Below are 14,441 nucleotides of genomic sequence, written 5' to 3' on the forward strand. Positions count from 1 at the left end.
GTGCATCATTTACATTGTCGCCAAATTTGCAGAATTCTGCTAACTTCCTTAAAATTGCTACAAACTGGGAGATAGATTCACCACCATTTGGTTGCATTTGTGGAATCTGAACCTGTTAACAATCGTCCATTGGTTTTGGTGAAAAGTATTTCCTGCAGGATTCCTACCATTTCTTCATAGATTTTGGAACCCGGCTTCTCTGGCTCTTCACCCCATGATACTCAGGGTCATAGGAATAACTATATCTGCTTCAGGTTTCTTGACTAGAATAGAACAATACAGTCTCTCTGTGTTGGGGTTCTCTGTATTTTCATCCCACATTCCCATAGCACGTGGGGAGGTGATGGCCCAACAGTATTATCGTTTGACTGTTAATCTAGTGATGCAGGTAATATTCCGGGGACCCAGATTCAAGTCTCACCACAGCAGATTGTGGAATTTGAATTCAATAAAAATCTGGAATTAAGAGTTGAATGATGGCCATGAATCCACTGTCAATTGTTTGGAAAAACCCATCTGGTTCACTGATGCACTTTAGGGAGAGAAACTGCCATCTCTACCTAGGCTAGCCTACATGTGACTCTGGACCCACAGCAATGCAGTTGGCTCTTAACTGTCCTCTGACCTAGCCAGTGAAACCCTCATTCTGTCAATGTATAAAAAAACCTGCCTTTTTTTTCAAATCTGAAGAGCCTGTGTCGAACAATGTACCACAAAATGCTAGCACTACTGTACTTTGTTTTTTCCTGTTGGATCAAAGGTATTCCTGAAGTTGCCTGTTTCTTTCTACATTTATATCCCTATCTCAAAACATTTTTCCCTGAGTAGTGTACTCTCTACTTACATTATTCCTTCAGGGTAGGCCAAGTTTCTTCTGCACTGTTCCCCTCTTCCCTGGGGTGAACTCTTTTTCTTTCCTTGCTGATTGTACCTGCTTCAGTGCAGTGATAGTTTCTTCTGACTTCTTTTTATTGAGATGCCTTCAAGTCCAGCATTGCGGGTGTACCTACAGCACATGGATTGCAGCAGCTCACCACCATCTACTCAAGGACAGCTAGGGGTGAGTCACAGCTAGTCATACTCACAGCCCTTGAATGAATAGAAAACCTGCTCACCCTTCATGAGCTCACCCAAATATCCCTTAATTAACATATAACCATCACCTGTTCCCTCATTCTACTTGGTCCCCGACATCCCTGACAGATAATAACACAAGTCCTTCATAACCCTCACCCCCTGAATTCAATAGCCCTTAGTCCATACCTCCATACTGTTATATGTTCTTTAACCATATCCATCTCACCTGCATTCCTACTCTTCTCCAAACCCGCTCACACATTATCCTCTATGTACAGAACATGCAAACCCTGGATAACATTGGGAGGCTTTTGAGGAGCACATAAATCTATCAAAACAAACTGGATTTGAAAATTGACTTGAAATAATTTTATCATCTCATCAGTCTATCAAAATAAATTAATAGTACTGGAAAATCCACTTAAAAAGCAATAATCCTCATTTTAGCACGTCGACCTTTCAAAATAACCAAGCAGAGTCCATCTATGTCAACAACCCCTGCTGAGCTAAATCCATTTGTGGGTTTGGAACTCAGCTAAAAAAAAATAACAAGATTACAGTGAACATCTGTAGAAACAAAATCTTTCATGTTGAACATAATGTAGTATTTAAAAGACAGCTAGGAACTTACATGCTAACACTTAGGGAGACTTAAAAGGATGATCAAGCTGAACTTCAATGGTAGTGAAGGCTCATCTGCCTGTCAAAGTTTGAGAAAATGAACAGTTGACTCAGCTGAATTTAAGGGAAAGTTGTGAAAAGAAAGGAAAAATTCACACAATAAAATCTGACTTTCCCTATTGTGCATTGCAAAATAGTAGAATATCAAGGAGATTATATTCTCAAATGCACACAAAGATCTTTCCACATTCACTTTACTGACCATTTACCATTTGAAATAAAGTCCTATTGTCAATGACCATATTAAAAACATATGCAACTTATGACACAACACTTTATCATCAAATATGAAGTGGTCAGCACATTTTGAGCCTATATTTCTAACGGCTCCCCATTAAATCCATAATCCCCCCACAGTTCACAATATCTATGAGCACTGGTATGAATTGTGCCATCTTCCAAAGCTACGCCTGACTAATTTAAATTTGCAGAGGTCTTAAAAGGTTTACTTCCACAAAGGGGCCAGCAGTACTAGGACAGCTGCATTCAGGCTTGCACCCCCACCTCCATTTCCTAACAAAATGGCTGGTGCCAGGAATAAGGTTAGGAGTCCCACATTTGTAGGAGAAAATGAGGACTGCAGATGCTCGAGATTGGAGTCAAAAAATGGGGCACTGGAAAAGCACAGCAGATCAAGCAGCAACCGAAGAGCAGGAGAGTTGATGTTTTGGGTCCCGCATTTGTGTTTGCCAATGCAATTTGTTTCATATCTGGACGGGATATTTGTCTCAGTTATTTCCATGAGGAGTATATACTGTGTATGTGTTGCATAAGTCAGTTTATGATGACTCTTCCCCATATACATTAACCTAATGCCTTACTAAGTGACAAAGATTTTGTTCTTAGGGACTTGCTTTTATTTTAATTAACTGGAACACCTGATAACTGTTATCATAAACTGTTTTAACATACTACAGAGGCCCTCTTGTGGCACAGTCCTAACCCTGGACTCAGAGGCCTGGGTTCAAGGCTCACCTGCTCCAAAAGTGTGTAACAACATCTCTGAACAGGTTGATTCAGAAAAATAGATTAACATACTACATCCTATAACTGCATGAAACCCAACTAATGGAGTTGTGAGGAATCAGTGGGAAAAAAAAAGGTGATGGGAAGACATTTAATAGTACATGTACCTTTGCAAATCTTGGAATTGGGGAGAGGGATATCATTGAATTACAAACCATTTGCCAACAAACAGGAATACTGACAGTAGTCCAATAAATAACCATGGTGCTTTAAACACTCCTCATATTAATCCCTAAAAATGTACAGGGATGTTCAAATCAGTTTATTTTTTCATTAACTCACAGTTGTCACATTTTGCAAATCATTTCTCCCATTCCTCAAAAGCATATTTTTGCACTGTTACCAACTAGCAGCATGCCTTCCTATACCATTCCCACCCCTGCAACACGTTTAAACTGACAGTATTCTTAAACCAAAAGAAATGATAATGTTCAGCTTTTCTCTTCAGGAGGTCTTTGTTTGCAATTGATATGACCATAAACTATTGCTCAGCTACCAGACATATTAAAGATGCAAAGAAAAGCTTGAAATTTTGAAAATGTAACTTTGGAATTTGTAAAGAGAAAAACAAGGTAGCAATTCCAGTGCAGGCTGCTCACCAAAATTGAAAACTAAAACAGAAGTAATACATACAAAATGCTGCTGTAAACAATGCCAAAGAGGCCGGTTTTTCTAATATATAACACAGAACCATCACTTCGCCGTATTTATATAGGTGATAATTAGCAGTGACAAAATTAATCTCACCTTCTGTTTTGTAAGGGACACATTGCCACAACTGATCACCACTGTGCATATCGATGTATATTTCTATTGTGCCACAAACAAATATTTGTCTTTTTTATAATATATAAATATTAAACCACCTTGGACAAATCTCCGGATCATTTGGTACAAGATATTTGGATTTTGTTAATCAGATACCTGATGAGAAGGTAACTGTAGCTGGTGTTCTCTAATCTGGTGCTTAAATCAGTCATTTATAGATTTTAATTTGCTCCTGTATTCATGACAGGTACTGATGAATATTTAGCAGCAAGTGGTAGAAAAAAAATTATACTGGGGGAAGGAAAAAGGTGGCTAATAGGTCAAGATGGCTGATTTTAAACCAGATGAATGTCTTTTGGTGTGATACTTCAAACGAACAAATGCTAAAATTAATGCACATTGATTTATGGGAAATATTTCACCACATTTTCTTGACATAATCAAACACCAGCCCCACTTTCTTTGCATAAAATTATTGAATTATTCCATTTATATGATTTGTAAAATAACTTTAAAAATGTTAATGTGCAATTGTCTGTAATAACATGGGAATTTCTAAACTGTATGTTAAATAATCATTTGCAATAAAACAGTAAAACGTCTTTTGTTTAATGAATGTTCTTAATTGTGCTTTAAAGAGAAATGGGCATTTGTAATAAGCAGATTTATAATCCCACTTATTGATATCCATTGAATTTATGCCGGGAAATCTTATCAGATGAAAAGACTATCAAGTATGATGCATACAAACTGTTGTGAAAATAAATATAGTCATCTATGGATGGTGCAATGTTGCACTTCATTAGTACATCATTAGTGAAAATGAAAAGATGCAAGTCTACATATACATTTCTTCAACACCAATTGCTTGATATTTTGCGGGGCTAATAATGAAACATAAGCAGACATGAAGTGATTCATTAAAAGGGGAAGGGAAAATTGTGCGTGAACTTCAATTATGGCAATTGTACAGTTATCCAACATCTTCTTGATCGGAGTATTAGAAATGGAGCTAAAAGCGAAATAAATAACTGATAAAAATCAATTTGCTAAATAAGTAGGATATTAAGAATCAAACATAAATGTTAAAATATCCAGTGGGCTTTAATTGGATTTCCTAAGCTGAATTGTCCACTTCAATCCCACAGGAAATTGGGCAGGAGAATTTGCTGATTGAAAGATAGTGGCTGACTACAGCCTGACCATCCTTCGTGGATTTTATTCTCTTGAACCCCACTGGAACTATTTCTAGGAATCATTCTGCTTCCTTGCCTACTTCAAGAAAGCATGGCAGGTCAAAGGTAGATATCACCCGAGTCAAGTTTCTTGTGAATTTTACTGAGATTGGCTGTGAGAGTGAGCTTGGAGCAGAGAGGGGAGCAACTTGGGGGCTGCAGTGGGACAGCTCCCTAACATATTCCTGAGGCTGTAGAACTTCCCCGCGGATGAACAGGGGGTAGGATTATGCTGATTAAGAGCCTTACCCAGACTGATTGTGAAGGCTCACCAGCATTTTGCTGCTGGTGGAGCAGCTTCCGACTGCATGTGGAGGCCATAGCTCAGTGGCTTCATTGCCTTCTTGCAGCCCGTTGGGGAGCTATCAAAGTCAGAGACAACAGGCCTCAAAAGATATCAAGGGCAAGAAAGGTCCCATCTAAAATTATTCCCCTGAAGAGGTTTCTCCTCAGCTCTTTGCCGCTCTGAATTTTCAGTCAATGCCCCCTTAGTGAACCTCCATACTGAGGCATCCTCATGATCACCTACTTTCCTCAATAATGTCCATATCTCACAGTGGGGCTGCCTATCTTTTGTTTTAAATATTTTTATTGAAAGATTTTTCTTTACAAAATTATAAAGTTACAGAAACATGAAAAAATAGCATCACAACATCAAAAACAACAATACAAAATAAATCAACTATTATAGTACAGCAGCTGATTAGAAGGAAGATTGAGCAGTTGGAAACGTTGGTACTGGGTCTGGGCTTACAAGCTCCATTCGGTTGCAATGTCAAGGTCCTGAAGTGTCTGGTGAAAACCAGCCCCTCAGTCCCACTTGCTGCCCTTTCCCAGCATCACCATTTTGAAGTCTGGCTCCAGGAAGCAAAGGACCCTGAAGTCACCCAATGGACAGTTTCTTGTTGGAACCACTTCCCTCTTCATTCTGTCCTCTCTTAACAATAATTTAAGCCTTGAAGGATGTTTAGAGTAAGAGATTTAATTTTTAAGACATTTATTTCAGCAGATCCTTTGTAATAATAAGAATGCTTACAGCGATATTTTACAAAGAAAATAATTATGCAGATTATTTTTGCATACTTAGTTTTCATAAATAGATGTCCCAAAGCAATAAAGAAAACATCTGTTTCCATATAATATACACAAATTGGTTGATTATAAATCTATTATTTATTTAACTGGTATTTATTTATTTAGCTGCAGTCAACAAAGAAAACTCTTAAGGGGGTGTATGCTATGACTGAATGTTTCCAACACACTTTCACTTTAATGGAAGAAAACTGACAAGGTGTCAATGCCCAAATTTCCAATATGTGACATGACCATGAGACATTTTGCACCTGAAATGCAATACCTTAAATTGACTCTTGCTTATTTTCGAGAAAAACGAATATCAGCCCATTGCAACCATGTTGTTTTATTCTGAGATTAATCCAGTACTACTTCTTGCAATATGCAAGGGCCTCTGCTTCAATCACAATCTGAACCAAAAGACTGCATTGGCAATTCTGTGTAACGTATTTCCTTAATTTTCTGATTGACTATTTTAAAATTAACAGTTCAGAAGAAGGGTCACGGGACTTGAAACATTATTCTCCCTCCACAGATACCGCCAGACCTACTGAGTTTCTCTGGCAATTTGTGTTATTGTTTTAGAGTCCTCTTAACACTAACGTACCTCCACCCTTAAATATTTCTCAATTATTGATGAATTTTAACTCTTTCTGATTGGCAGGAAATGAATGGGGAGTTAGCTTAAATGCAACAGCTCCATTTTTTCATTTTGTTACTACTGAGTTCTAAGTCCTCTGGTATTGGGAGTTAATAATTGTTTCATAGGAGCCCAATAAATGCAAATCAGCATCCCATGAAATACAAGGCCACAATGGCATTTCAGCCTGTTCATGTCCAGAGGTGAGGTCATTGATAACATTTCTACCAACTTGCCTTGCTACCAGACATCCTCTGCTCTGATGTCAGCACACTCAATCTTCATCCTCAAATTATTGCTGTCAGTACGAGCACAAAACAGTTCCAATTTCTCAAGTCTTTCCTCAGGAGATCTGGCTGTTGCTGGACAGTGGGCAGGCTACTAACTGTGGCTTGCTAAGAGGGAGGTCATCTATCATGGCAGTGGGGAGAGAGGGATCCTGCTCAGCAAAGCATATGCAGAGTAATATTCTACTCTTCTTGGCCTGCAAGATTTTGCAATAAAATGAACTTATTTTCTGGAGGTGGCATTTCCTGCCTCCATTTTGCTGCTGTGTTTCTGGAGTATCTCAGATACTTGGTCGGGAGTGTTAAATTTAAATAAGGTTGTCAACTGTATTTCACAAGCCTGATTTAAATACAAGATAGGACAGTTGTATGCCTCACCAGTATGAAAATGGCAGGAGGTGTGTACATGTCAGGTTGGGGTCATACTTTGCATTTTTTTTATGACATCCCTCTTGACTGGGGTTAATATTAAGCCCTTAGTTTCACATCCTGCTTATTATCCTGCTGATTTCATAGTGTATGTTCCCTATGGCTTTCATGTCCTTTCAGTAATGACACCTCAAAAATATGCATATTTATCTAAACCCTTATCGCTGCTTTGCACAAATGTGTCATTAATTATGGCTTCTGTCTTGTACTCATTGATTTGCAAAAATGGAATTCTATTAACTAGTTTGGTTTTATTTTGCTTTCACTGAAATATTTATTTGAGTTCTCAAATCTCCCTATTCATCATTAGCTTTCAGCAGAGTGCATATTCACATTCTTGTTATTCTTCCTGAGCCTTGACAGTGGCCTTCCCATTTTGTGTTCCGCTATTTTTTTCAGTACAAAACTTTTTTCCAATGGTCTCTATCAAACCTAATCAGATGGTCACAACAATTACTTCAAGTTATGTTAAGTAGTGAAAAGAATTGCCTTAGGACAGCAGGGAAGAGGAAATGGTCTCAGCATATGACATGGCCAATATGGTTTCTGAAACTGGTTGCATTGCAAAACAGGACATAAATAAAAACAGGTTGTTTAGTAAATTACCTTTTAGCTAGCCAAATGCTGTTAGTGAACAGGATATGTTAAATGCTTTATAATTTTGGTCGTACCACTAAATCTCATTCTGTTAGACACACAGAACTTATAATAAGATCAAATAATTTGGCTCCAGTGTCGACATATCACTTTTCAAGCTTAAATCACCATGAATTCAGGACAGTTTTACATCACTACCGATATCATATTAAAATTGACAGAAATAAACAGAGGGAATGCTGGACTCAAGTGGGTCTGGCAGCATCTGTGGAGAGAAAAATATAGTTAATATTGTGAGTCCAGTGTGACTGCTCTTCAGAACAGAAAGGTGTAGAAAATAGACATGCTAACATTTCTGTCCTGTTGCAATGTTCCAGCTAAGTACAATGCAAGCTCAAGAAACAATGCCAAATTTTCTGCTTCGGCACTTTCCAGACTCTAGGTCTCAATATTGAATTCAGTAAGTTTAGAAATTACCGTTTTATGTACTGTCCCCATTTTTCTTACATTTTCTCCTCCTTCCCCCACACATCTATTTGTGTTTTGTTTGTGTTACACCTAATAGACAGGACTATTTTCTCCCTTTCATACCTTAGTTTGCATCCATTTTACATCTCTTTTTTTTGTTCTCCACTATTCGGTGGCACGGTGGCTCAGTGGTTAGCCTGTTGCTTCACAGCATCAGGGTCCCAGATTTGATTCCAGCCTGGGGTGACTGTGTGGAGTTTACACATTCTTCCCTGTGTCTGTGTGGGTTTCCTCCCACTGTCCAAAGATGTGCAGGTTAGGTGAATTGGCCATGTGTGGGGGTAAATTGCCCATAGTGTTAGGTGCATTAGTCAGGGGGAGTGTGGGCTGAAGGGCCTGTTTCCACACTGTAGGGAATCTAATCTAAACAACCAATTTGTCTTTTGCACCAGGCCTTTACACTGTCTGCCCTCTTGCTCTTCATCGACTTGTCAAAAGTATAAAAACACACCTTTTCTCCAAAAACTTGCTGTTCAGAAGAAATCACATCCCACTCAAAAATAATAACTGTTTTTCTCTCCACACATGCTGCATGACCTGCTGAATTTCTCCAGCATTTCTGTGTTGGTGTCAGATTCCCAACTTTTTTTTTTGTTTTTACGTAACTTTGACAGAATGCTGGCTATGGCATTGGAAAGCATATTTATGAAGCAACTGAGAAGATATTCTGTAACACGTTTATTCTTCGATGTGCATTTAGTCACATTGTGGGAGCTGTTCATCTTGCTTTCATAGGACAATTCACAAGAATACAAATTCAAGGGCAAAACCTAACATTTATACTTCATGAGAGGAGACTGCTGACCAGCTGGCAAGTGAACTCTGTCCACCAGAGGCACTGCCATGCAGAATACACCAATTAATGTTGAGACCAACAATCAACTGTTTAAATTTCATATCTGATACCATGTCCAAAGCATCTCCCTGTCAGTCCAAGTCCTGACAAAGAGCTTATGCCCGAAATGCTGACTCTCCTTCTGCTCAGATGCTGCCTGACCTGCTGTGCTTTTCCAGCGCCACACCTTTCAACTCTGACTCTCCTGCATCTGCTGTCATCACTTATTCCTCATCAGAGTCCACTTGCTAACCCTCAGCACTAAGCAGTTTAAATGTTGCTTTTTTTCCCCCTTGAATTAGTATTCTCCTGATGCATACAAGACTAAAGCTTTGGTAAAAATACATCTTTTTATCAAAAATGCTCAAATTCCGTGCCTCCAAATGACTGTTGGTAAATTTACTTGTTTTCAGCCACCTTTGAAATCGGATTATTGAGTCAGAATTAACATCAAACTAAAATTTAAATATATAAACAGTTTCAGTCAGATAATAATAATTTTCATATCTGTATTCTGGAATTTACTGAGCCTCTTGATTTATAAAATTGCTTTCTGTAATTATGATTGTGTTTGAGAAGGCTTCAATGTTAATACTATTGATTCAAAAAGTATGATAAACGTTTGGCAATATGACATAGATTTCCTGAAAGGATTATTTTCATATCTTAGCCACCCATTGGGTATTGACTTGAAAAAAGCCTAAAGAAATAATGTCAAGCTGCAATGCTTAACTTTAATATTTGGAAACTTTCCACCATAGTTTAAGCTAAGAAACAGTTTAATAATATTTCAGAGATTCATGCTATTGCCAAACTTAAACTCACTTTGCTTGTCTATTTATCAAAATACAATATCTGAGAAGCTATTTAACCTCAAATTTAATCTCAACAGATTTTTAGATTTTACTGTGTCAAAGGTGCAATGCATTGCACTGTGATTCTGTGTGGAAGAGTATTTTTAAACCAGTAGAAAAGGAATTCATTCAACAAATGTGCAGATGGTGTGCAAAGCTGAGGAGTAAAATGTGAACATTGTTGCTGGTTGGGTAATGACTGTACATGGTTCCTTTATTTGTAACAACGTCATTTGCAAAGCCAAAGCTAAATTGCAGGCTGAATTGCAAGAGGGTGGTCGACCAAGAAATTAAGTTTATATGCAGAGATACATCTTTTGATCCTTGCGTACCTTCCCATCACAGATCACCAAAAGATTTTAATGATTTTAATGCAACTGTTCAATTGAGAATTCAGCATAATTTTGGCATGCTGTCAATGCACTTGAGATTTTGATTAGGTTAGAGGTTCTTTCCAGCTTATTCACTGGGGAACCAACAATATTATGTTAAACTGTTATGTCCACCCAAGTGTTCCCAAAATTGTCATTATGCATTTATCAAATAATAATAGTGAAGAAATGTAGTGCAATGTATATGTACATAAAGGTCTCCAAATTAATTCTGATATGTCAATTATCCAACCAAAACAAAATATATTTAGCTGTTCTAAAGTTATGCATAGAAATATTATTTTAAACATAAAAATTACCATAAACTTTGTAGTGCAGTAGGTTTACCCTGTGAAGCCAGACACGACATTCCAATGTTTTAGTAATGAGTTCTGTTTAATTTCTGTTAAGATGCATTATTGCAAAAAGATTGTGATTTTTGGTTTGTGATTAGTCTTCTTTGTAAGTAGAAATGATTACTTTTTGAATCCTAAATTTATTTTTAAAATTACATTTATTAATATATTCTCCTCCCACTTTCTTTGTTCGACTAATTTAAGTGTCTGTGAGGAGTGCCAGCCTTTGGAAATTGTCAATTCAGCGTAGAATGTTTTTCAGTTCATTATTAACATCTCATTAGTTGATCCTACTCAACAAATTTTACGTTCAGATTAGTACAATACCAAGGAAATGTTGCAAGACTAAATAGTTAAATACTATTTTTCAGGAAAATTTTCATGCCAGTGTAATTATTTTAACTCAACTGTGTAAAACTTGCATGCTTTTTGTGAGCCAAAGCGACTACTAAGTATGACTGTTATTCTTTTTCCAAGCGATAGTTTGATGATTTTATGAATGCACATTTATTCCTATTAGATTGTAGCACATACAGACTTGCAGAACTTATTACATACAGATGAAGGCTGAAAAAATGGACAAGCTTAGGGATTTAGATTAGATTACTTACAGTGTGGAAACAGGCCCTTCAGCCCAACAAGCTCACACTGACCCATAACCCACCCATTCCCCTACCGGCAATTTAACATGGCTAATTCACCGAACCTGCACATTTTTGGACTGTGGGAGGAAACCAGAGCACCGAGAGGAAACCCACACAGACACAGAGAGAATGTGCAAACTCCACACAGTCAGTCACCTGAGGCTGGAATTGAGCCCAGGTCTCTGGTGCATGTGAGGCAGCAGTGCTAACCACTGTGCCACCGTGCCACCAATTTAGACTTAGTTTTATTGGTCACCAATAACACAATAAAGGTTATGGGGAAAAAGGCAAGAATGTGAAATTGAGGATTATTAGTTTATTAGTGGATGGTAGCACAGACTCAATAGACCCAATGGTCTATCTCTGCTCCAGGTCATCTGCCCTGGACTCCCAAAGCCCAGGTACGTTCGGGGAAGGTGGTTTACTGCTTGTGATTTCTGGCTTTTTAACTTTCCACTTTCCACCCAAATCAAAGTCACTGCCTTTAGAGGTAAAAATTGCCTTCCACATTCTTTACAAGTCAAGCCTCCAAATTCTGTTCATAATTTTAAAGACCTCACGAAGCTTACCCTGCAACTCTTTTACTAGAAAGTGGAGACCCAATCTGTTCAGCCTTACCTGATAATTTACTTAGCCAGCTTTGGTATTATCACTGTAATTTTGTTTGCATTTTCTCCTATCCTAATTCATCCATCCATTAAAGATCCTGCTGTCTCTCTTTGCAGAACTGCCTAGCTCCAGCATTTTTGCCTAGAGTAGAGTTTGATAATCTGCTCAATGTATTTATCACTCTTGATGTGATGGAGAATTTCCTTACAAGTTTGAAACTTACTTGTCAACATTGCTGCTACTTTGTTTGTCAGAGTTTAATTTGAAAAATACTCCAGAAATTATATCCCTTCCACTCTCTTTATTATTCGAAATTTAACTGCATCCTTTTATGGCTGATGAGCACAAGATCAATAATGTAAACAGCATTGTCAAAATTTCCTTAAATTTCTGTATGAGTGACTTATAAGATACCCCTCTTCAGTGCAGACCCTGTATAGTATCTATAAATAATGGCTGTTCAGGATTGGCATATCCCTGTTTTTCACCTCAAGTGTGGGTGCAATTTTGCAAGGTGATAACTTCATAAACTAACAGTCAAGCCCAATATCCAAACAAACAATGACAATTCTGATAACATAAAACCGAGAAATTTGGTGTCTCAGCTAATGGCCTCCTGCAGGAAGTGATCTCCCTTCCGGATATTTTTAGCAGCAAGATTGTTTCCCCTTGGCACCACAAGGTGGAGATACAACACTGTACTAAGGATCGATTGTTTAAATCTCAATTCTGAAGTAGATTTTAAAATACAGCTGACAAAATCATGAGTCACAAATTTGGCTTTTGCTCCAGTAAGCTGTAAAAATAAATGATGGCTCAGTCTGTGTGGTTGAGATTTTAATGGAATTCAGCACTTATGCATTTTTAACCATGCTCAGAATTTTACTGACATGTCATAGGCCCTTCTGAAGGAATGAATGAAGATTCCAAGCCCAGTCAGGTGAGTAATGGAAGAGAAGAGGGGATTTTATGGGTAGTAGCCTATTAAAAGGGCACCAACATAACAGCCAATTTAAGATGGAAACCTGCCCCTCCAAGCTGCTCGCCCAAACTGCTCTGGCACCCCAGCAATGCCATCATGAGACGTGGACATGTCTGGGATTACGAGTAGAACAAAAGGGTGCCTCCATGTTGAAACACCCCGATGGGTCTGTACGAAATCATTTAATGTGCTGGGTCAGGCAAGCATGCGGTTGGAGGATGAATCTGTCCAGCAGTAATGTTGGAATGGAGAAACTGTCAGGGGCTCTCCAAGGGACGTGGAACCAGCAGGAAGGAAGACCCTCACCATGGGAAGCCACTGGGAGGTTGCCTTGATGGTGCCTGCACATAATGTTGTCCAGTGCCGATAAAATGTTGGCAGTGATGTAAAGCAGTTGTCCATTGGCCACTTAATTGAAGTAATTTGCTGGTCTTCTCTGATTGGTGGACTGCCGAACTCAAAATATCCCATTGTGTTGGGAAGCTTTCAGGATTCCCGCCTGACTCCATTCTGTCAGGTCTCCTACCCTCAGCTCAAAGCTTTTAAATTTTGGCCCATCCATTAACATAATGGGAGTAAAAAACAACAGGCAGCAGATACTGTGACAAATAAATATTGCCATAAAGGCATGCAAACCTATATAACTTCTTAAACCATTATATCAACCATATAAATATCTCTAACTTTTAAACAAAGGATATTGCAAATAAAAATGCGCTTTGTGCAACTGCAAAAATGTATCTGCAAGAAACAGGGAGCTCGGATGGAGTCATACATTCTGAAGAACATTCAGCAAGAGATCACATGTGTTTGAGCAGGGTAAGACCTGCATTTTGAAAACTTCTGTTAGAGAAGTTGACCTGCCTCAAGACCTGCCTTGTGGGCGGCACGGTGGCACAGTGGTTAGCACTGCTGCCTCACAGCGCCAGAGACCCGGGTTCAGTTCCCGCCTCAGGCGACTGACTGTGTGGAGTTTGCACGTTCTCCCCGTGTCTGCGTGGGATTCCTCCGGGTGCTCCGGTTTCCTCCCACAGTCCAAAGATGTGCAGGTCAGGTGAATTGGCCATGCTAAATTGCACGTAGTGTTAGGTAAGGGGTAAATGTAGGGGTATGGGTGGGTTGCGCTTCGGCGGGGCGGTGTGGACTTGTTGGGCTGAAGGGCCTGTTTCCACACTGTAAGTAATCTAATCTAATCTAATCTAAAAGAAAAGCAGCCTACTTTTCTCTCTCTCTCTCTTATTTCGCAATCCCTTTCAGCAAAGTGTGTAAGCTGAAAATATGCCAGAATTCACCTTCACCACTCACACAGGATTCCTGAAGTGGATTCATTGCCAAACATATTCAGCCAAGTATAACTGCTCAACGAAGACTCCCCAATGTCAGTAGCTTATGTGTGCATAATTACTTGGGAATCAGAACAGCATTTGGGGCAAACCATGACTTATTCT

The sequence above is a fragment of the Chiloscyllium plagiosum genome, chromosome 13, assembly GCF_004010195.1.
Source record: "Chiloscyllium plagiosum isolate BGI_BamShark_2017 chromosome 13, ASM401019v2, whole genome shotgun sequence".
In the NCBI taxonomy this organism is placed as follows: Eukaryota; Metazoa; Chordata; class Chondrichthyes; order Orectolobiformes; family Hemiscylliidae; genus Chiloscyllium; species Chiloscyllium plagiosum.